Source organism: Gobius niger (genome assembly GCF_951799975.1).
Source record: "Gobius niger genome assembly, chromosome: 24".
In the NCBI taxonomy this organism is placed as follows: domain Eukaryota; kingdom Metazoa; phylum Chordata; class Actinopteri; order Gobiiformes; family Gobiidae; genus Gobius; species Gobius niger.
The window spans coordinates 3,903,263-3,928,799 of record NC_136875.1 but is presented as its reverse complement, the minus strand read 5'-3'; positions in this window follow the sequence as shown (position 1 = coordinate 3,928,799).

The following is a 25,537-nucleotide window of genomic DNA, read 5'->3' as shown; positions in this document are numbered from 1 at the left end:
TTTCAAACCTGATTTTTTTCGTTTTAGAAGGAGAGACTCAAGATGACTGATAACACTTTATTAGTAATCAGTCATCTCAAGATGATTGATTGCACAAAGATAAAGTGTTATCAGTCATCAACACAGTCATCTCAAAACTGAGATCAAAAACAATGATCTCATTTTGTCTGCGTTTAGTTGGAGAAAGTTGTTTTGCATCCACAAACTGATCTGTTTGATGCAGTGACAGAGAATATCTACATACCCATGTCACCAGCCGTAGTGACTACTACTACTACTGCTGCCCCAATTAAAACTACTGCAGCCCCAACCACCACTGCAGCCACAACTACTACATTTACAAACTGGCGTCTCTGATTGGATAGATTTATAAAATGTGTTGAATGATTGGCTGTGAAAAAAGTCCCAGATACTCCTGTCTTTGAGCAGAAAGCAAGAGCAGCTGGTTGACCAGGCCATCCCTGTGCATTACATTTATCTGTTTAATTTAATCTGAGAATTCTATTGGAATTAATTTAAGAAAAACAACAGTTTCTTCTGGTGTTTGACATAAAACTGTCACAAATGGGAATGCGGCTACTTCTTTACTCTCTCCTTCTGACCTAGATGACCCCAGCTCCCAAAGGTACATGCTGCTGTTGTGCCCTTGGGCAAGACACTTCCCCCACATTGTCTCCAGGGTCTGCACAACTAGAGAATCATCTCTAGAAACAACATCTTACTACATTAGAATTCAGCACAAAGAAGAAGGTAAAGTGACTTTTGCAATAGTTGTGGGAAGTTTAAGTGTCCTCGCCTCAGTATCCTGTTTGTCCATTTTACAAATACCAGAGAAGGTACTGTGATCTAAAGGCCTGTGAGGATGAAGACATGAAGGCTTTCTAGTATCCACCAGTATGGCGTGCATTATGCGGAAAAGAAGAATGCAGGGAAATGAAGCACACACTGTGACAAAGACTCAGTCAGAATGTAAGTAGATTTGAGTAAGGTTTAATTTGTTTACCTCTCATCTATTACTAAAGTTTTTACACATGTGCATGTTCTTAAAAGTTTTGTTACAGTAGACCTGAGGGCACGATGAAAAGCATTCCCTGAAAGATTCTCAGCTCTTCACTTTAAACGTGTAATGCACTTGCTAAAGTTGTGTGTTATTTTTATTTCCCTGATGCATTTAGCTGGCTCTAGACAAACTTATCCGTGGGTTATTTTCTTTCATGTGGTCGCATTTACATGGACTAAGGCACACGTGTATACAAATTTGACCCTAATAATTTGTGAGTGTGTGACACAGATGGACTAAATCTATAGTTAGAAGCACAAACTGTTGCCTAAAGCAGTGGTTCCTAACCTGGAGCTTTGCATTGCCATAGGTCGGGTGTGCACACGTTAGGAACACTCTCCTTACAGTTCACAGAAGATACATGTACGTAATGAAGCAGGATTAAATGTGAGCAATTGCGATTACAATTGCCAGACTTGATGGAAACCAGGCTTTTGGACACGCAGGCAGGATCTTGAGAACACGTTGTTCAGAGACTCCTGTTGAAAACTTAAACTTACTGTTAACTGCCCGTTGTTTCTGGCTAAATACAGGTGTTGTAGCTGGTAAGTCTTCGGACTTGCCAACTTTGTCTCGCGTGAGGTGGCCCGTGAGGTCTGTTAATTACCTGGTAATTATAAGTGTTGTAACTGGTAAATCTTGGAATTTACCAGTTTTGTCTCGCTTTAGAATATGGCCCCTGAGTAAAGGGATTATTCAGGATGTTGAAGATAAGATAAGATAATCCTTTATTGATCTCACAAAGGAGAAATTCCCTTGTTACAGTCGGCGTTCAAGAAGATCACTCAGAGTTAATAAAGTGCAGCTGATACAGAGATTATTGCACATGTTACTTTACAGTCTTATTGTACAGTCTGACAGCAGTGGGGATGAAGGCTTTGCGGTAGCGCTCCGTCCTGCACGGAGGGTGTCTCAGTCTGCCACTGAGAGAGCTGCACAGCTCTTCTACAGTCCTGTGCAGTGGGTGGGAGGTGTTGTCCATGATGGAGGTGAGCTTGGCTAACACCCTCCTGTCCCTCACCTCCTCCACAGAGTCCAGGGGGCAGCCCAGGACGGAGCTGGCCCTCCTGACCAGCTTGTTCAGTCTGTTCTTGTCCCGCTCTGTGCTGCCCGGGGCCCAGCACATTGCAGCGTAGTGGAGAGCAGAGGCCACCACAGAGTCATAAAAAGTCCTGAGCAGAGGCCTGCTCACTCTGAAGGACCTCAGTCTCCTCAGAAGGAGGAGAGGCGACTTTGGCCCTTCTTGTACAGGGAGTTGGTGTTGTGGGACCAGTCCAGTTTATTGTTGAGGTGAACACCCAGGTACTTGAAACTGTCCACCTCCTCAATGTCCTCCCCCTGGATGTTCAGCGGTGTGTGCGGTAGTGGCTTCCTCGTGAAGTCGATCACCATCTCCTTCGTCTTACTGATGTTCAAGCACAGGTGGTTGCGCTCACACCAGTCCACAAAGTCTAGGATGACTGACCGGTACTCCAGGTCGTTCCCCTTAGACACACAGCCCACGATGGCGGAGTCGTCGGAGAACTTCTGGAGATGACACCTGTCCGTGTTGTATGTGAAGTCCGATGTGTAGATGGTGAAGAGAAACGGTGAGAGGACGGTGCCCTAAGGGGCCCCGGTGCTGCAGACGACCACCTCAGACTCACAGCTGCGCAGCCGCACATACTGTGGTCGGTCCGTGAGGTAGTCGATGTTTCCATGCAGTGAGATGTTCATCCACTCCCGCGTCCTCCAGCTTCCCCCGCAGCAGCGCCGGCCTGATGGTGTTGAAGGCACTGGAGAAGTCAAAGAACATGACCCTCACAGCGTTCCCGGCGTGCTCCAGGTGCGTGAGCGCCCGCTCCGACAGGCAGATGACAGCGTCCTCCACTCCGATGTTGGGTCTGTAAGCAAACTGCAGCGGGTCGAGGGCATAGACGTAGGGCTTCATTTCCTAGTTATCCAGAGTGTTGTTGATTTTATTTATTTACTTTTTTCCGTGCAGTATTTGAAGAGTTTAGCGGTGCTGGGCTAGCGCTAGGCTAGCGCATGTCTATGGTAACTAGTCGCCTGCATTAAAAACAGTCTGACCAAAGAACAGAGCACCTGAGGAAATCTCTTATAACACTAGACTAGCAATAAAAATGTCTGTGTTGACTGAATAATTTTTAAAATATAACCATTTTGAATTTAAAATATCTTTAATTTGGACGCTACGCAGCACCGGAGTGATCTGCTCGGTTACGGGATCTACAGTGGTTTGTTTACATGCGGCTGGCATTACTACACGTGGAATTCACAAAGGAGCTTTCTACAAGATATAGTAAGGTTTGGAGGACTTCCCAATGATTTTGAAGAGCTTTTTAATGCAGGCTACTAGTTACCCATACCTGTCGCTATGGGCGGGCCATAGGGGGCCGTGCCCGTCCCCCAAGATGCTTGTGCCCCCCCAGACACAGATGTGATGTAGTCTACGTGACGCTCAGGTATACGTCGTGTAACCACGAGAAGCCACTACAAATTGGGCAAAGATACATATCACTCATTTGTGCAGTGTTACTTTTGCGCTTTCTGCCCGATTAGACCAGCCCAAACTCCACAACAAGTAACTATTTCCTCCCCTGACACCGAGAGAGGGCAATTCATCCCTCTCTCTCTTTCTCTGTCTCTACAGGCTCGGTTCCCTCTAAGCTGCGCTCGTGTTGTCTCGGCAAAAAATAAAATATAGCTGATATGATGATAGAGGCGCATCAACGATCATCCTCCGCTCTGAAAGTCCACGATGTCGGCCTCTTTATGCTCATTTCCCCGACCAGGCGGCTGAGGTGGATGTAGCGGCGGGGCGGAGGTAGCGGCCCGTTCGGGGCTCCCGTGGCCGGTGGCTGTGGCAGCTGGGGCAGGGCAAGGCACCGGTTGAGGTGGAGCGGGTGCAGCGGCTGCGGCCGTGTTGACGCTGACTGGAGGACTCCGCGCCAGATCGGAGCGAAGAGCTCCTCCCGTAGCCAAGGCAGGGCTTCTCCGCTGGTTTACAGCGGAGAAGCCCTTCCCCGGAGCGCCTACGGACGGCATCTTTAAGCAGTCTGTGGTGGGAGGAGGTCGTCACTGCTGTTCGGACAGGAACTCGCTCCCTCCGCGCGCTGTCCCGAGTTGTTTCTCTGCGTTCGGTGCCATTGCCCCGCGGAGATGGAGTGTGGGAGAGGCCCACGGGAGCCGTCGGGGAGCTAGCCGCTACAGCCTGGAGATCCGTGTCCTGGCGGTCTGCAGCGATGGGACTGGCGGAGACACCTTCGGTGGTGAAGGCTGCGAAGCGGTTGGAGAGGACCGGCCCTGGAGCTGCGGCGGGGGGTGTTCTTTGCTTGCCCCGGACCACGATGTCCACCCAGGAGGACTGGTTAGCAGGAGATGGGGTTGAGCAGGATGACGGGCGCGGGCAGGTAAGGGGGTCCCAGGCTAGCGTGTCCTGCAGCAAGGCGCTCATTTTTTGATATGTGCTGTGATTGTTGGTGAGCAATGTCCATGAATCTATTGAGGAGCTTTTCATTGTCTTTGAGCTGCGCTACCAGTCTCTGGTTGTGGAGTTTTAGGTCTGTGATAATTTTGACCGGGTCCTGGTCTTCTGGGGGCATGACGAGGACAGGGGCAGCTAGCTAGCTGCTGGGACCGGCCGGGTAGCGAGTTGTGCAAGTTAGTGCAGTTAAAATCGCTGATAAAATCCAATAAAATGTCACCATAAAATGCTGGGTAAAAACAATAAAATATGAGTAAAAAATAAATAAGTGTGAGTAAAAGCTCAGTAAAAGCTCAGCTCGAGACAGCTACTGGCAAGCGACTTCACCAGCTCGCGCATGCGTAGATCAGATAGATGGTTTTGACGGACTTCACCCTATAGCCACCTCCCTCTGGCCAGGGCAGACTGGCCAATTGGCCCTCTCCGTTGTGCTCAATAGGGAATATAATATACCTGAAGGTGTTTTAAAGGATTTTAACCTATACACTGCACCCCCTTTGGCCAGGGCAGACTGGCCAATGGGCCCTTTCATTTCTGCTCCATAGGGAACTCTTGGTGTGTGGGCAGAAAAATCCCAAGGACACACCAAGAGGTGTGTTCTTTTATGCCCATAACAGCCAGTGAAGCAGAGGTATTCTTTACAGCATGACATGGTGGTACATTTACAGGTCGAAATTAGCATTTTTGCCTTTTTTAAATAGACTTTATTTATATTTTAGACATGTTTACAAAGAAAGTGCAATAACATACAGTGCATATACATTAATAAGAAATACAAAAGATTATAAATTTTAAATGTCCCATTGTAGTGTGTTATTGTCCAGTGATTTCCGTCTTCTTAGTTCTGTGCAGATTTGATTATAAACTGTTGAACTGTCAATGAAGGTTTGTTTTATGGTTTGTTTTGTCTGTGTTTTCCAGATTTTGACTGCTGTGATGGCGATGACAAGCTGAAATAACTGAGTTTTATTGGAGGGGAAATGGTCTTGAAGAAGTCCGTCAATAATAGAGCGGTAATTGATGGTGAAGATGAGTCCAATTTGTTGCAGGTGAGTCCAGATTTGTGTTGATCTGTAACAGTCTAAAAGCAAATGCTCCAGTGTCTCATCAGCCACACAGTTTGGCATCGGGCACTTCATGGTTTTAACGTAGCAGCTCCACGACACTATGGCCCGCACTGGCAGTCTGTTGTGGGCCATGAGCCAGAGGGTGTCGTGGATTGACTCATCCATCCGTTTACATAGGAGTTTTTTAATTAATACATTGGATTCGTCATCATTAGGTGCTTGAAAGTTACAGTGTCAGAATACATCACATCACAGACTTTGCTATATAACATCTTGGACGTCAGACCATTCCAATCCTTTTGGTCAGTGTTAAATTGTGCACTGTCCGTGTAGGCACGGTGGCGCAGCGGTTGTGCCTCACAGGTCGAAGGTCCCGGGTTTGATTCCCACCTGGACGGGACCTTTCTGTGTGGAGTTTGCATGTTCTCCCCATGTCTGCATTGGTCAGTGGTAGGTTATAAAAAACATGTGCAATAGGTAAATCCTCCAGCCAGGTGTTTCTGACCACCAGCCTGGCTCAACATCATGGAGATGGGTCCCCGAGCGCCGGCCCATGCTGGCAGCTCACTGCTCCTACAGGTCGCCCCATGCGGCACTGAGGATGGGTCAAATGCAGAGATTCTGCTCTGCAGAGATTAATGCAGGATAACTTAACTTAACTTAAATAAAAAACATACCATTTTGTAGCAGAAGTGGTCAGTCAGAAACTCCACATATTTTTCATATTTTTCAAAGGTCATTTTCACACCTTCAGGGAGCCTAAAAGGGCCTAAAGGGGCCGACCAGCTCTCTCCCCATGATTCTGGCCCAAAACATGACTCCGCCCCCTCCTTACTGACGTCACAGCCTTGTTGGGACATTGTGGTCATTCACCAACTATCCACTACTCCATTGATTTGACGATCCAAGGTTACACGGCGCTCATCAATGAACAAGACTGTTTGTAAATGAGTATTCATGTATTTCTGAGCCACTGCAGCCGTTTCTGTTCATCAGCTTCAATGAACAGTTTAGGGGAGGCCCGGATAGAAGGTTTATGCACAACTTCAGCCTCTGGAGGGTCCTACACTTTGATGTTCGGGAGACACCAGCAGCTTCAGATACCTGTATGCTGCTTTGTAGCATCTGTTCTCTTAATCTGATGTGTTTGTCTGGCAGAAACCGTCCATATTGTGCCTTTATCTGCACAAAACGGAGTGTGCTCTGAATCATCCACAAAGCTCTTATCAGTATGATGACTACATTTAATATTTCATGAAATATCAAAGGTTTTCATACCTAGACCAAGGCATTCAACTATTTCACGCTTTTCATCAGCAGAGAGATCCTTTTTCTTTCCCATATTGCTTGAAAATGATGATCTGCTTAATAAAGTGGAACACCCTTTTTCAGTAGTTTTTCCCTTAACTGGGCTTAACCTGAAAACTAATCATCCCAGGTCTCTGAGATTAATGTCAGTGATTCATAGAGACCCGAGACACGATACCATCCATGAGTTTCATTATTTTTTTATTTTCTTTTACCATTTTGACACAAAAGTGGTGCTCCATCAGAGCATCACCTCCCTCGCCCTCTCGCAAGTGGCGAATGGCCTGGCTGGCTGTCTGTCTTATTTCCAATAGGCAACATTTTTACATCTCTAAGTTTAGCTCAGCTTCTTGGAGCCTTCGTTCGAAGAAAAAAAAAAAAAAAAGCCACACTGCAGAACATTTCACTGGCCCTTGTTGGTAAATTCAGCTCATCTCTCTGGACATGGTGTTGCTTTGCTTTGACAACAGGTGTGGACAAACATGAGCTCATCTGCCAAATATTAAATAACTACAGTAACAATGATTGTGTTTGTTTGGGCACAGATTATAGTTGCATGAAATAGCAATAATGTGCCCCACCTCGCATGTTTCACATTTAACTGTTCCATTGTAGAGCTATAAATAAAGTAAAAACAACAATCCAGGCGTGTCCTGCATTAGAAGACGGTGCTGTTCCCACAGAGAGGCTGAGCCGAGGAGGAGCAACGACTACACATGAACATGTACAGGCACGCTATGATAATCTCATAAAACTCGGTTTTGGGGCATTTTGAGCGGGACAGAGCTTGTGAAAGTGTCGTCTACAAAGTTTTCAACAATATGTAACACATGGAAATCTGATCATATTTGGAGAAGATGTGGAAAGTTGAATTTAGGAACTGGAAATATGTCAAAGAGAAGAATCGGCCTCTAAACTGTTGGGCTGTTATAGCCTCTCTGGGAGTGACAATAGGGCTCATATACATCATTTAGAAAAGCTCTCCCTGTCGTGTCATGTGTGTGGGGTTTCAGAGGTCACTCACTCAAACACACATAAACTGATCCACAATAGGCGTATGTTTAAAACTGCCTGTTTCACGTGGCATTTGTTCACTAAAGGATGTGTCAACAACGCAAACCAAAGCAGCGGTGCCTCCCCCCCCCCCAAACCACAGAAGGAAACAGGAGACGAGCGTATTAGAGCAAGACATCAGAGATCAACTCAAACGCAAATTCCACCGTAATAAAAAGATACTAAACTTACTGTTTGGTGCTTTGTGAGATGCTTTTTTAGCGCTCGTAGTCCCGACTCCCATACCTGTTCCTTGCTCGAGTCCCAGCGCAGCTGACGTGGAGGAAAGTCTTCTCCTGTCCGGGAGTCAAGCGTCTACGTCCCGCTGTCGTTTCCACTGCTTTGTTTTTCTTAAGGAAGCAGCGCCAAATATCCATATCAGTAAATCCACTTCATTTTGCCTTGTTCGGACATTTCTTAGAGGAACATCTGTTTATCCGGGTCACTTCTGATTGGCTGGAACGTCTTGCCCTTGCACGGCTCCCTTAGCGGAACAAAACGTAGGGGAAGCTTCTGATCTACTGCAGGCCCTGGGGGAGTACTCTCAATGTACATCGAATTCTGATTGGCTGATAATTCTGTCAGTCACGCTGGCGGTCAATCATATGTGCGGCCTGACAACACAGGACCAGCAGAATCTGTGGAGAAGGTCCTGAGGCGGAGCAGCTCACCAGAGGTCTCAACTGTACATTATATAAATAAATTAGAAATTAAATATACTTAAATACACTTTTTTTCTTCATTTGGTCAGGGCCAGCAGAGAAGGCCCTGCTGGCCCTGATGGCACACCACTGTCCGTTGTTTACCCAGTATGTAAATACACACAAATTCCTGGCCCTGCTGCATGCTCTGACATCTCCCAAAACAAGCCGGTTTGAACCTAAAAGTTTACACTTTTAAAATATACAATTTCTGCTAGTTTAAAGGGATTATACAGAGTTTAAAAAAGTTAAAATTATGTATGTTCCTCCCCCTACATGTTCCAGCCATGTCCAAATGTGTAGAATGAGCTCAGACCTGTTCAGCACAACTGCCTCTAAAATCCTGCACTGTCACTAAAAAGATGTTACTTCGGGTCCGAAGTGCCGTCATGCACGAGCTTAATATAGAAGGTGCAGTTATACGTATGACCTGAGGTGGCAGTAGTGAGTATAAAATGGCAAACTTGCATCCAGTCCCTTTAAAGCTACAGTCCGGAGTTACTGATTTATGTATAAAACTTTAGAAATGCTTAAAGTGCTTTTAGTTCCCGGGATGCAGATCTGTCAATCATCGAGTGCCACTCGCTCACGGCCCCCATCTTCCTGATTCAGACCCCCCTCCCCCCCGCCGTGTTTACGTTCCGGTCTCCACCATGCTTCTCCTCCTCTCTGACTGCAGCTCAGGCCAACAGGAAACCTTTGTTCACGTTTATTTGGTGGTTATAAAACACCCATATAAAACAATCGCTGGGCTCTATTTATTAAAATATGGTTTATTGTCTCAATTATAAAAACAGCTCAACTTCTTGGAGCATCCGTTCGAAAAAAAAAAAAAAAAAGCCACACTGCAGAACATTTGACTGGCCCTTGTTGGTAAATTCTCATCAGCTCATGTCTCTGGACAGTAATTGTGTTTGTTTAGGTACACAATGTAGGCGTATGAAATAATAATAATATGACATCTTGTGTGCCCCACCTCGCATGTTTCACATTGAACTGTTCCATTGTAGAGCTATAAATAAAGTAAAAGCAACAATCCAGGCGTGCCTTGCATTAGAAGACGCTGCTGTTCCCACAGAGAGGCTGAGCCGAGGAGGAGCAACGACTACACATGAACACGAGATACAAGTGCTAAAAAGCTGAAAATCTAAACAGAGCTACTAAATACATCCCAAACCAGGCCGCCCTCCTGTACAGGCTACGATAATCTCATAAAACTCGGTTTTGGGTCATTTTGAGCGGGACAGAGCTTGTGAAAGTGTCGTCTCCAAAGTTTTCAACAATGTGTAACACATGGAAATCTGAGCATATTTGGAGAAGATGTGGCAGAGAAGAATCGGCCTCTAAACTTTTGGGCTGTTCTCACCTCTCTCGGATGTCGGGGAAACTAACACCCAGAGGAAGCCTGGCTGCCTTCAGTCTCCTCTGATCCTCTGAAACGGTGCAGCACCTCCTGGGTTTGTCCTTGTTTCAGAGCGTGGTGTCCTGCACTGGTCAGCTCCATCTCCTCCAACCTCGTCCTCCTGTGCAGCTCCCTCCGCTCCACAACAGTCTTTCACCATCTTCTGAGAAGAGCTGAGCAGTAAATCTGTTTTATTCTCCAGTGAACGTCCATTAGCCAGAACACTTGTGGGGAGAAGGCATGAACAATAACACCACACAAAACCACATTTTATATATATATATATATATATATATATATATATATATATATATATATATATATATATATATATCCTAACCCTCCGCGGGCGTCTCTTTCTCCTCCTGCTCGGGTCCTCTACCAGAGGCCTGGGAGCTTGAGGGTTCTGCTCAGTATCTTTGCAGTTCCTAGAACTGCACTTTTCTGGACCGAGATGTCTGATGTATTTCCTGGGATTTGCTGGAGCCACTCCTCCAGTTTGGGGGTCACTGCCCCGAGTGCCCCAACGACCACGGGCACCACTGATGCCTTCACCCTCCAGGTTTTCTCCAGCTCTTCCCTGAGCCCCGGGTATTTCTCTAGTTTCTCATGTTCCTTTTTCCTGATGTTGAAGTCTTGGTATCGCTATGTCGACCACAATGGCTCCTCTGCTCTTTGTCACCACCACAATGTCCGGTTGGTTCATTTCCATTCTGTCCGTCTGTATCTGGAAGTCCCACAGGATCTTGGCTCGGTCATTCTCGACCACCTTTGGAGGTGTTTCCCACTTTGACCTTGGGGTTTCCAGCCCATACTCTGCACAGATGTTCCTGTACACTATACCAGCCACTTGGTTATGGCGCTCCATGTAAGCTTTCCCTGCAGCATCTTACACCCTGCAGTTATGTGCTGGATTGTCTCATTGGCCTCTTTGCACAGTCTACACCTGGGCTCTTGTCTGGTGTGGTAGATCTGGGACTTGCCACTTGAGCTAGCCAGCCACTTATATATATATATATATATATACATATATATATATACATATATACATATATACATATATATATGTGTATGTATTAATAATGTTATTTTAAACATGAAAGAAACTAACACAGCTTGGGCTGTTGCGAGTTTCAAACATGAACCAAGGGATTGCGAACACTGAACCTGACTCACCGCTTTAGTCACAAGTCACACCTAAAAAATAAATAAAACAACTCCTGAACTGCAACTCAAAGGTTCAGCCTCAGAGCCAGTAAAGCAGTAATCATCATATTTATATTTACAGTGTAGCATTAGTGGAAAAAGACTTCACACCGCCTCATATTGAAGGCCTGATGGATAACCTATGGCTAAAACTAAATAATTAGTCATAATGAGTTATTCTATGAATTTTCCACAAACAACTGTTTCATAAAAACAATAAAGCAATAAAGCAATTTCGGAAATATTGTGACCATTTCAGGATAGTTTGAACCAAAACTTAAGGACGGTTTACGTCACACATCTCTTGTTTTAGAACAGGTGCGTAAGAGAAGGCACTTTCAAGGCCTGTTCTAGGAGAGTTTGAACCACATTTCAAAAGATAAGATATTATCAGATAAGATAAACTTTATTGTCTGTCCCCGAAGGTGACAGAAGTTCGTCTTTGACAGGCTCAAAACATGCACACACTCTTCCATGTCATGACATGTATATATGTGACAATGACGGGGTATCCATAGAAGAGGTGAAACAGAACATGATGTGAAGTGAGAATAATAGATAAAAAGTTCTGGCCTATATACAGTAGGAATCTTGGGGAATACTGTAAATTCCGGACTGAAAACTGATATTTTTTTCCCACCCCATATTGTGCAGGTGTTTAACTCTCTCACTGCTGAAATATTATGGGTTGATGTGGGAGAATCACGAACCCAGCTCAGAGCTGCTTGAACACCGAGAAACTCCCGAGGCTGTGTGTGCTGACATGCTGAGGAGGGCAGCTCTAAACACGGCCACACTCCCAAGGAGGAGTCGCTGTGCATTTAAAGAATAATGTCATCGAAGTTCTTAACACACATTAATAAAAGTGAATGTACCTGTAGGCTACTAGCCACACTGAAATCACAAGTGACCACCAATTCATTCTCTCGTAGGAGAGATGTGGTTTACGATTGTCCATAGTGGTTTATTGGGCTGAATGTCTATCATATGTGTCTGCAGTCGTCACAGCCAATCGTATCATCGTATCCGACGACGTATGACGTACCCACTGTAAACTTTCAAGCTGAACTATTTAGAACACGGTCTGAAGCTTAATAGAAGATGCCGTCGTGTCTGCTGCTGTCATGTTGGATATGTAAATAAAGTTTTTTTTAATCTGTAAACAAACTACAAGCTTCCGTATGTCGAATAGTGCGTCATCGTCTTTGTTCTGTGATTGGTCCCAAATCCATGTGGAAATTGAGGCCTTGGTCCCCAGGCTGCTGTGCAGGTGGAGATGATTTGAGTGCACACAGCAGTCTGTGTTAGCCAGGCTAGTAGGCCAGCGCTCTCTTGGTAAATTTGACGGCACACAAAGAGAAAAGTCCAGTATTTCCAGCGCTGATGGCGCTTCAAATGGAACAGTTGCAGCTTATAGACGAGTGTGGCCTAAGCATGTAAAAAAAAAAAAAAAACGTTATACATTGTTGGCATATGTTTAGGTGTGCTCAGTTGTGTGGAATTTATGGTACTCTGATAAGTCTTGGTAGAGACAAATGTAAAGAACAGGCCTGAGGTCACATTGCCCCCATGCACCTCGTATATTTATTTATTTATTGGTATATTTGGTCGGGACAGTGCATGTTAATGAACATACATGGTCTCATACATGTAAACACGCCACAACGAATTATAGCATTGGGCTAAATTCCATCCATCATCCCCCATGCACACTCTCAAACACACTCATTCATCCTGACCTATTGTACATGTTTTTAGCGTTAGGGGAAACCGGAGTATCCGGAGGAAACCTACACAGACACAGGGAGAACATGCAAACTCCACACAGGCCCCGTCCAGGTAGGAATCGAACCCGGGACCTTCTTGCTGTGCTCTCGAACCACTGCACCACCATGCCGCCACATATTTAAATGATGTTAAAATCTTTACAAACCGCTCCCTCTAAAAGGATTATGGGAAGTAGATATGGGTTCTTCTAATATCCATTGGACAGACAATATGGGAAAATATCAATTTAGCTTCCAGAAACCTTATCTAACGACGCAAAAGCTTCACCAAATGAAATGAAGACACGATCCATTCTATGACTTTTGTACAGATTAAACTATCACATGGTATGGCAATGCCCAGCTGTCAATACATTCTGGTTTAATGTAGCAGCAATACTCTCAAGGATCATTGAAAGCCCCAGACCTACTTCTCCATCCCTAACCTCTGCTAGTCAAAGGTTTTGCGGCACTAACCACCGATCTATGGCCCTTCACCCTGTGTACGCTTCAGTATGTGGCCCCACAGAAAAAAGGTTTGGACACCCCTGACTTAAAGGAATCGGCCACCGTGTTTACATACTGAGATATGTTCTTACCTTAGCTTAGAACATACTCCTGGTAACAATACAAGGAGTAGTTCGAAATCCGTGCAGTAATATCTTCACTTTACTATGCAGACGCCGAACTACTCCTGGTATAACGCCTTACAATATAGTTTCCCCTTTTGTCCGCTTGGAAAATGAATTTAATTTTAATCATTTTTTGTGTAATTATACTTTGTAGTGTAACACTTCACGTAACCATATTTAAATATGGAAAACGTGGAAGAGCTTGGTAGCTTCTATCTTCTATCTGTTAGTTTAGGTGAACGACCACATCTTGGTAAGTCTGCAGTGGTGCTATACTCTTTCCATTTCTGAATGATTTTTAAATGTTGGGAAATCTTTGTATAACTTAATGCTGCTTTAAACGTGTCCACAGCTTTATCCCTGACCTCTCTGGTGCTCCTTGACCTTCATGATGTTGTTTAGTGACCAATACACTCAAACCACAGCTCTGAGGGCCTAAAAGAACAGCTGAAATTATACTGAGAGTAGATTACACACAGGTGGCCTCTATTTAATGGTTAGGCCAAGGAGTGAACATTCTGGAGTCATTAGGAATGTTATAAAGGCAATTTAATGCACTCAGAAAATGCTGTATGAATACTTATGCACGCCCCACTTTTCACTTTTCTATTTTTTGAAAAATAACAGAATTATGTATCATTTTGCTTTCACTTCACAGCTGTCTGTTACTTGTGTGTGAACGTTCAGTAAAAAAATCAAAATAAAATCTTTATGTTCATGGTTGTAAACATGACAAAATGTGCAAAAGCTCAAGGTGTATGAATACTTACGAGAGGCACTGTATCTCAGTATGTAGTACGGTGGCCTATTCCTTTAAGCCAGAAAATATAGACTACAACTACTCATATTAATACTACAAATAACAATAATAATAGGAATATTTAAAGCCGCCCCCGTTGGCTCTCGCCCCATGTGCTCTCCCCGGCTCTCTCTTGCCCAAACCTGCTCTCGCCTCTGCCTCACACCCAACCTGGCCTCGCTCATGCGCCGGCAAGAAAAAAGAAAGCATTAGAAAAGTGTCAAAGCTATATTTGAACTGGCAACACCAAAGACCAGCACATTATAACTGAGCTAAAACTCCATCCTAATGTTGGCCTGATGGGGGCTACTCTTCTCTAAATTATCGGGAGGAAATTTGTTACATGAGGAGAGTGGTCATTTCAGGTCGTGTCCCCCCATTCATTTTTTCGATTGTTTACGACATTGTCCCCAGTGTTGCCTCACTTGTTTCCCTACTATCCCCCCACTTCTTTCTCTTTAGTTCCACATATTGTGAAAGCGTTTTTTCCCCGTTTTTAATGAGGGTGGGACCATAGGTGCCGATTCATGTTCTTCCCAGTAAGGGCCGAGTCCAAAAAAAACTAAAGGCTGGGATCAATCCAACAGTCTCATGGATGGGAAACCAGTGCTCTACTAATGGAGCTACACAGACTGAGTGAATGACACAGCCGATTTTACATTAATCTTATGAAAGACCGCACTTGTGTATTTGCAAAAAAAACGTAAATTACAGTTTGGGCAAAAATATATTGAATCATTTTGTAATTAGGGTATATTCCCCTGGCCGCCCAAAGATTTGTTGTGCCCCTCAGCACCTTTGATATATGAAGAAATATTTTGGTGAGACCCATATAGTACGAGGAACACACAGAGAGACGGACAGGAAACAGCCTAACTGAACTTCCTGTGATTGTACAGTCCAGAAAAAGCTGAATTTGGAGGCAAAAACGTCCAAATTAAAACATCTTTTGGTGACAGAGGAGTAGTAAAAATACGTACGAGTCTTAAATTGTGGCTTTTGTGAATAAAGGGGGACATTTGGAAAATGTATGAATTTCAGAGAGACTCTGACAGAGTCCAACATGCTTACAAGCCACTTAAAGGATCTATATCATGCTATTTTAGCCATTCCAAAGTTAAGTATAGGCATGTATATGATATATTGTACCTCTACCACTATGGAGCCCTCATTTTTGTGATAAATATAAGTGTTTTCTGGAGGTATTTTTCGAACCCGGAAGACACAACGCTTCGATTCAGTTAACTCCGCCCCCTCTCTCCGCACATACAACTTTACCGTAATATAAATAAACAGCAATAAGTGAAATTGCTTCACGATGCAGTTATACGGAGTTGACATCTGCAACACAGCTTCATAAATGGCTAACACACATGCTAATATGCTAACACACAAGCTAACACGCGTTTGGACTGACTCACCGCTCTGGTCCATCGCTGTTTACATTATGGGACTCGCGTTGGTTATAAAAGTTAATCCACTTTGGTTCTGGCGAAGGTTCACCAAACATCCATCAGTGACAGTCACAGAAAAACACCATTTTGGTGAAAGTCGCTGAATCCCGGAGAAAAAAACAGCTGAGTGGCCTCTTCCTGAAAAAGGTTGAATAAACTCCCGTCCTCGTAGCCAAACGCGCTTCTTTTTCTCCGTCCGTGACATTATCGTTAGGTAAGAATAAAGAACAGGTGTGTCCAGTTATAACGAGCTCCATCTTCAGCTGCAGCGCAAACATGACTGATCTGTTCAGACGCTCAGGGATGTGTTTGTTTTGGCCTCAGCTGACCTGGAAGCACCTCGGGCACATCCTTTATTATTATTTTTTATTTTTTTATTTTTTATTTTTTTTCTCTTTGTTTCTCTCTTACAACAGAAAAAATGAAAACGCTGTTTTACAAATTAAAATCAGGCCGTAAGCATAGAATTAAGACATTACATTACAGACGTCGAGCACTTCCGTTCCGCTGTTACGACACAACTGAACACTCAGTCGTTCACCAGGAGAGGGCGGAGCAGCTGCTCAGAGAGCAGGATTCAGGAGGATTACTGAGAGCTGCGTGAATGAAGCCACAAATCACTCTGGGGGTGTTTTTGATAAGGAAATAGCATAACAACATGGCTAAAAGCTCTAAAAAAGTCGATTTTACATGATATAGGACCTTTAAAAGCCAATTTAAAGTCATTTTTGGCGATAGAGGCTGCGTGTCGGATTTGGTCCGTTCCAATCCGACAAAGTCTGTGAAAGATATGAGGCTTTGAAATTTGCTGAAAATGGCCTCACAGTTGCAGCCTTGTCATTACCACGCCCAATAATAAAAAAAAAAATGTGAATGATTTTGAAAGCCACATGAGTTTAGGACATGTTGGCCAAAATTGGAGGCTTTCCATTGAAAACTCAGGGGCCAGAAGTTCAAGTGGTACGATTTTTAAGGTTTGAGGTTTGCGCCAAGATGGCCGACTTCCTGTAGCATTTAGGTCGGGGTCATAATATAGTTTTTGACATGTCCTGACGTGGTCGATGTCCTTGGCCAATGTCCCTTTTGTACGATGATTTTTTTTTTGCGACCGGTTCTCCATTGACTCAATGTAAACTGCCTGTTTGAGGGGGCGCCACAGAGCCAACTTTTATTATTCTATCTTGCGAACCCCACCCAAAATTAGAGCTCACGGAGCACTACGTTTTGACCCCTGTTACTTGTGAATTGGTTCATGTTTGCTACGTGAATTCTTGCGTGACACTGCGTGTTGTAGTGTCCGTTGCTCGGGCCTAATAATAAAAACTATAATCATAATAATATGATAAAATATATATATATATATATATATATATATATATATATATATATATATATATATATATAATTGTATATCTTTGAAGGACCAAGCCCTGTAAATATTGGGAATGCTGTTGCAAAACCAGTTGGTAGAGTGGATTCATTTTTACATGTGTTATTGTTAAGGTGCAACAATAAAAAGGGCGTGATGCATTCTCCAAACATGAACAGAACTATCGTCATCACAGCAGTGCCTCCCAACATCACATCCACTTTAAAAGGAGTCAGAGAAGTGACAGAGCAGCATCCACCAGCGAATACACAGAGGACATACTGAAGCCAAGTGAAGACTCTGACCATGAAGACTGCACTGAAGCTGCTCTTTCCTCTGGCCTTAACTGTGGCCCTCTCCATCAACTCTGGTAAATATCAACTAATACTCTTAACTTTATTTTCCCGTCCTGGTTCCTTTGGTGTGACCTGCTTTTGTCTCTTGCAGTTGTCGGACTCTCTTGTAGGACTTGTACGGACTCAACTGATCCAACATGTGCAAACACGGCTCCGGACACCTGCTCCATCGGAGTATCCAACTGTGTCTCTATCATCATTCAGAGTAAGATATTTTACATTTTCACTGATCAAAAATATATTTTATTAAAGCACCCAGAAGGAGGAGCTAACTCTTACTTGTCTTTGAATTACCCACAGCGACCACAGTCAGTCCAACAGCCGGTGTTTCCACTCAGAAAATAAAAAGCTGTGACACCAACAATTTCTGTGCATTGGGGTCCCAGGACTATTCACTGGACGTGGGAACTGCAAATGTTTTGGCCAGAGCTGAATGCTGCAACACAGACGACTGTAACTCTGCCGACGCAGCCGGTGAGTGAGCGGTTTCACCAGGATTGTTTTTAGGTTTGGTAACACTTGGTTTTGACTCTACTTTTGTCTCTTCTGTGTCAGTTCCTGCGGCCTCTGCTTCCGTCTCTCAGTGCGACAGCTGTAACCCTCTGACCAACTCGTGCACCTTAACAGTCACCTGTAACAGTCTGGAGGACAAATGCTTCACATCCTCAAGTAAGTTCTACACAAGGCCCAGAGCTGGACACCTGTAGGGTCAGAAGAACAGAGCTCTCATTGTAACACATAGATAGAGACTGATTTGATGAATCTGGCTCTTGCTTTAGATTCAAAATGGATTCTGTCAATCTGACCTTGTTACAGATTGACAGAAACTGTGTCCTGACTGTGATGGGGGGCCGGACCGGGTTGGCTATAACATAGAATTGTATGACTCAGACCAAAATGCCTCATGGTGAAGTAGAGATTACTCGCCTGGCACAGTCGTCCCCACAACTATATCCACAAGATCAGCACTTGATTCAGGCACATATTTGTTTCACTGTAGTGGTTTGAAAAATGAAGTCTTCGTTTTAATTTCCATTTATTTATATTTTCAAATAAAACATCATTATGTAATGTGACCAAAGTAATAACTTCTTAAACTTGTATTGTGCTTTACAAGCCTGTGTCACAAGTTTCGTCATTATTCATTCACTGTCGTCATTGTTCATTCACTCCACACTCTGTGGTGATGAGCTTTTTTATCACGTGGCTATAATGTGTTATTCTGATCTCTTATGTAAGTGCCCTCTGCTGGACACCTGTGGAATTATTTTTTATTTATTCAAATTGCCCCCTAGTGGCTGGAATGAGTAAACTGGTTATTTAGTTAAAATATCCTAACTCCGCACAGGAATGGGCTGGAGACTTACTTTTTTTCCCCACATACTCAGGGATTTGTACTCTACAAGTCGGGGGCCGGATTAAATCATCCAGCCAGATTTGGCCCGCGGGCCGTAGTCTGAGGACCCCGGTCTAGATGATCAGTAGAACCAAAACGTCCATCCAGCAGCAGATTTGAATCAGCTGTCTCAGTCTCAACTCCAGACAGAGGAAATACAGTTAACTGCTGAAGTCTATGTGGGGTTTTGACGACAATGAACGTTCCAGTTTTTTACCTGCAGGGACATTTCTCATAGTAACATTATCATGTTGTTGTTTGCAGTAATACCTACAGGACAGACCTCCCAAGTCCCGGCTCTTGGCTGTGCCTCCACTAGTCTGTGTGATGTTGCTGGATCTTTATCCAGCTCCCCTCTGTTAGCGACTATCGGCGCCATCCAAGGTGAGCCGACCTGCACTACACAGACTACTACTGCAGCTCCTACTACTACTGCAGCTCCAACTACTACTGCAGCTCCAACTACTACCACTACTGCAGCCCCAACTACTACTACTACTGCAGCTCCAACTACTACTACTGCAGCTCCAACTACTACCACTACTGCAGCCCCAACTACTACTACTACTGCAGCTCCAACTACTACTACTACTACTACTGCAGCTCCAACTACTACTACTGCAGCCCCTACTACTACTACTGCAGCCCCTACTACTGCAGCCCCAACTACTACCACTACTGCAGCCCCAACTACTACAACTACTGCAGCCCCAACTACTACCACTACTGTAGCCCCAACTACTACGACTACTGCAGCCGCAACTACTACTACAACAACTGCAGCCCCAACTACTACAACTACTGCAGCCCCAACTACTACGACTACTGCAGCCCCAACTACTACAACTACTGTAGCCCCAACTACTACAACAACTGCAGCTCCAACTACTACAACTACTGCAGCCCCAACTACTACAACAACTACTGTAGCCCCAACTACTACAACTACTGCAGCCGCAACTACTACTACCACTACTGTAGCCGCAACTACTACTACAACTACTGCAGCCCCAACTACTACAACTGCAGTCACAACTACTACAACTACTGCAGCCGCAACTACTACTACCACTACTGCAGCCCCAACTACTACCACTACTGCAGCCCCAACTACTACCACTACTGCAGCCCCTACTACTACAACTACTGCAGCCCCAACTACTACAACTACTGCAGCCCCAACTACTACCACTACTGCAGCCCCAACTACTACAACTACTGCAGCCCCAACTACTACAACTACTGTAGCCCCAACTACTACAACTACTGTAGCCCCAACTACTACAACTACTGCAGCCCCAACTACTACAACTACTGCAGCCCCAACTACTGCAGCCCCAACTACTGCAGCCCCAACTACTGCAGCCCCAACTACTACAACTACTGCAGCCCCTACTACTACAACTACTGCAGCCCCAACTACTACCACTACTGCAGCCCCTACTACTACAACTACTGCAGCCCCAACTACTACAACTACTGCAGCCCCAACTACTACCACTACTGCAGCCCCTACTACTACAACTACTGCAGCCCCAACTACTACAACTACTGCAGCCCCAACTACTACAACTACTGCAGCCCCAACTACTACAACTACTGCAGCCCCAACTACTACCACTACTGCAGCCCCAACTACTACAACTACTGTAGCCCCAACTACTACAACTACTGTAGCCCCAACTACTACCACTACTGCAGCCCCAACTACTACAACTACTGCAGCCCCAACTACTACCACTACTGTAGCCCCAACTACTACAACTACTGTAGCCCCAACTACTACAACTACTGCAGCCCCAATTACTACCACTAGTGTAGCCCCAACTACAACTACTACAACTACTGCAGCCCCAACTACTACCACTACTGCAGCCCCAACTACTACAACTACTGCAGCCCCAACTACTACAACTACTGTTGCCCCAACTACTACAACTACTGCAGCCCCAACTACTACCACTACTGCAGCCCCAACTACTACCACTACTGCAGCCCCAACTACTACAACTACTGTAGCCCCAACTACTACCACTACTGCAGCCCCAACTACTACAACTACTGTAGTCCCAACTACTACAACTACTGCAGCCCCAACTACTGCAGCCCCAACTACTACAACTACTGCAGCCCCAACTACTACAACTACTGCAGCCCCAACTACTGCAGCCCCAACTACTACAACTACTGCAGCCCCTACTACTACAACTACTGCAGCCCCAACTACTACAACTACTGCAGCCCCAACTACTACAACTACTGCAGCCCCAACTACTACAACTACTGCAGCCCCAACTACTGCAGCCCCAACTACTACCACTACTGCAGCCCCTACTACTACAACTACTGCAGCCCCAACTACTACAACTACTGCAGCCCCAACTACTACCACTACTGCAGCCCCTACTACTACAACTACTGCAGCCCCAACTACTACAACTACTGCAGCCCCAACTACTACAACTACTGTAGCCCCAACTACTACAACTACTGCAGCCCCAACTACTACAACTACTGCAGCCCCAACTACTACAACTACTGCAGCCCCAACTACTACCACTACTGCAGCCCCAACTACTACAACTACTGCAGCCCCAATTACTACCACTAGTGTAGCCCCAACTACAACTACTACAACTACTGCAGCCCCAACTACTACCACTACTGCAGCCCCAACTACTACAACTACTGCAGCCCCAACTACTACAACTACTGTTGCCCCAACTACTACAACTACTGCAGCCCCAACTACTACCACTACTGCAGCCCCAACTACTACAACTACTGTTGCCCCAACTACTACAACTACTGCAGCCCCAACTACTACCACTACTGCAGCTCCAACTACTACCACTACTGCAGCCCCAACTACTACAACTACTGTAGCCCCAACTACTACCACTACTGCAGCCCCAACTACTACAACTACTGTAGCCCCAACTACTACAACTACTGCAGCCCCAACTACTGCAGCCCCAACTACTACAACTACTGCAGCCCCAACTACTACAACTACTGCAGCCCCAACTACTACAACTACTGCAGCCCCAACTACTGCAGCCCCAACTACTACAACTACTGCAGCCCCTACTACTACAACTACTGCAGCCCCAACTACTACCACTACTGCAGCCCCTACTACTACAACTACTGCAGCCCCAACTACTACAACTACTGCAGCCCCAACTACTACAACTACTGCAGCCCCAACTACTACAACTACTGCAGCCCCAACTACTACCACTACTGCAGCCCCAACTACTACCACTACTGCAGCCCCAACTACTACAACTACTGTAGCCCCAACTACTACAACTACTGTAGCCCCAACTACTACCACTACTGCAGCCCCAACTACTACAGCCCCAACTACTACCACTACTGTAGCCCCAACTACTACAACTACTGTAGCCCCAACTACTACAACTACTGCAGCCCCAATTACTACCACTACTGTAGCCCCAACTACAACTACTACAACTACTGCAGCCCCAACTACTACCACTACTGCAGCCCCAACTACTACAACTACTGCAGCCCCAACTACTACAACTACTGTTGCCCCAACTACTACAACTACTGCAGCCCCAACTACTACAACTACTGCAGCCCCAACTACTACCAGTACTGCAGCCCCAACTACTACAACTACTGTAGCCCCAACTACTACAACTACTGCAGCCCCAACTACTACAACTACTGCAGCCCCAACTACTACAACTACTGCAGCCCCAACTACTACCACTACTGCAGCCCCAACTACTACAACTACTGTAGCCCCAACTACTACAACTACTGTAGCCCCAACTACTACCACTACTGCAGCCCCAACTACTACAACTACTGCAGCCCCAACTACTACCACTACTGTAGCCCCAACTACTACAACTACTGTAGCCCCAACTACTACAACTACTGCAGCCCCAATTACTACCACTAGTGTAGCCCCAACTACAACTACTACAACTACTGCAGCCCCAACTACTACCACTACTGCAGCCCCAACTACTACAACAACTACTGCAGCCCCAACTACTACAACTACTGTTGCCCCAACTACTACAACTACTGCAGCCCCAACTACTACCACTACTGCAGCCCCAACTACTACCACTACTGCAGCCCCAACTACTACAACTACTGTAGCCCCAACTACTACCACTACTGCAGCCCCAACTACTACAACTACTGTAGTCCCAACTACTACAACTACTGCAGCCCCAACTACTGCAGCCCCAACTACTACAACTACTGCAGCCCCAACTACTACAACTACTGCAGCCCCAACTACTGCAGCCCCAACTACTACAACTACTGCAGCCCCTACTACTACAACTACTGCAGCCCCAACTACTACAACTACTGCAGCCCCAACTACTACAACTACTGCAGCCCCAACTACTACAACTACTGCAGCCCCAACTACTGCAGCCCCAACTACTACCACTACTGCAGCCCCTACTACTACAACTACTGCAGCCCCAACTACTACCACTACTGCAGCCCCAACTATTACCACTACTGCAGCCCCAACTACTACAACTACTGTAGCCCCAACTACTACAACTACTGCAGCCCCAACTACTACAACTACTGTAGCCCCAACTACTACAACTACTGCAGCCCCAACTACTACTACTACTGTAGCCCCAACTACTACTACTACTGTAGCCCCAACTCCTACAACTACTGCAGCCCCAACTACTACAACTACTGTAGCCCCAACTACTACTACTACTGTAGCCCCAACTACTACAACTACTGCAGCCCCAACTACTACAACTACTGTAGCCCCAACAACTACTGTAGCCCCAACTACTACCACTACTGCAGCCCCAACTACTACAACTACTGTAGCCCCAACTACTACAACTACTGCAGCCCCAACTACTACAACTACTGTAGCCCCAAGTTCTACAACTACTGCAGGCCCAACTACTACAACTACTGCAGCCCCAACTACTACAACTACTGCAGCCCCAACTACTACAACTACTGCAGCCCCAACTACTATAACTACTGTAGCCCCAACTACTACAACTACTGCAGCCCCAACTACTACAACTACTGTAGCCCCAACTACTACTACTACTGTAGCCCCAACTACTACAACTACTGCAGCCCCAACTACTACCACTACTGTAGCCCCAACTACTACCACTACTGCAGCCCCAACTACTACAACTACTGCAGCCCCAACTACTACCACTACTGTAGCCCCAACTACTACCACTACTGCAGCCCCAACTACTACAACTACTGCAGCCCCAACTATTACCACTACTGCAGCCCCAACTACTACAACTACTGCAGCCCCAACTACTACAACTACTGTAGCCCCAACTACTACAACTACTGCAGCCCCAACTACTACAACTACTGCAGCCCCAACTACTACAACTACTGTAGCCCCAACTACTACAACTACTGTAGCCCCAACTAGTACCACTACTGCAGCCCCAACTACTACAACTACTGTAGCCCCAACTACTACAACTACTGCAGCCCCAACTACTACAACTACTGCAGCCCCAACTACTACAACTACTGCAGCCCCAACTACTACAACTACTGCAGCCCCAACTACTACAACTACTGTAGCCCCAACTACTACAACTACTGTAGCCCCAACTAGTACCACTACTGCAGCCCCAACTACTACAACTACTGTAGCCCCAACTACTACAACTACTGCAGCCCCAACTACTACAACTACTGCAGCCCCAACTACTACAACTACTGCAGCCCCAACTACTACCACTACTGCAGCCCCAACTACTACAACTACTGCAGCCCCAACTATTACCACTACTGCAGCCCCAACTACTACAACTACTGTAGCCCCAACTACTACAACTACTGCAGCCCCAACTACTACAACTACTGTAGCCCCAACTACTACAACTACTGCAGCCCCAACTACTACAACTACTGCAGCCCCAACTACTACAACTACTGCAGCCCCAACTACTACCACTACTGCAGCCCCTACTACTACAACTACTGCAGCCCCAACTACTACAACTACTGCAGCCCCAACTACTACCACTACTGCAGCCCCTACTACTACAACTACTGCAGCCCCAACTACTACAACTACTGCAGCCCCAACTACTACCACTACTGCAGCCCCTACTACTACAACTACTGCAGCCCCAACTACTACCACTACTGCAGCCCCTACTACTACAACTACTGCAGCCCCAACTACTACCACTACTGCAGCCCCAACTACTACCACTACTGCAGCCCCTACTACTACAACTACTGCAGCCCCAACTACTACCACTACTGCAGCCCCTACTACTACAACTACTGCAGCCCCAACTACTACAACTACTGCAGCCCCAACTACTACCACTACTGCAGCCCCAACTACTACAACTACTGCAGCCCCAACTACTACAACTACTGTAGCCCCAACTACTACAACTACTGCAGCCCCAACTACTACAACTACTGCAGCCCCAACTACTACAAC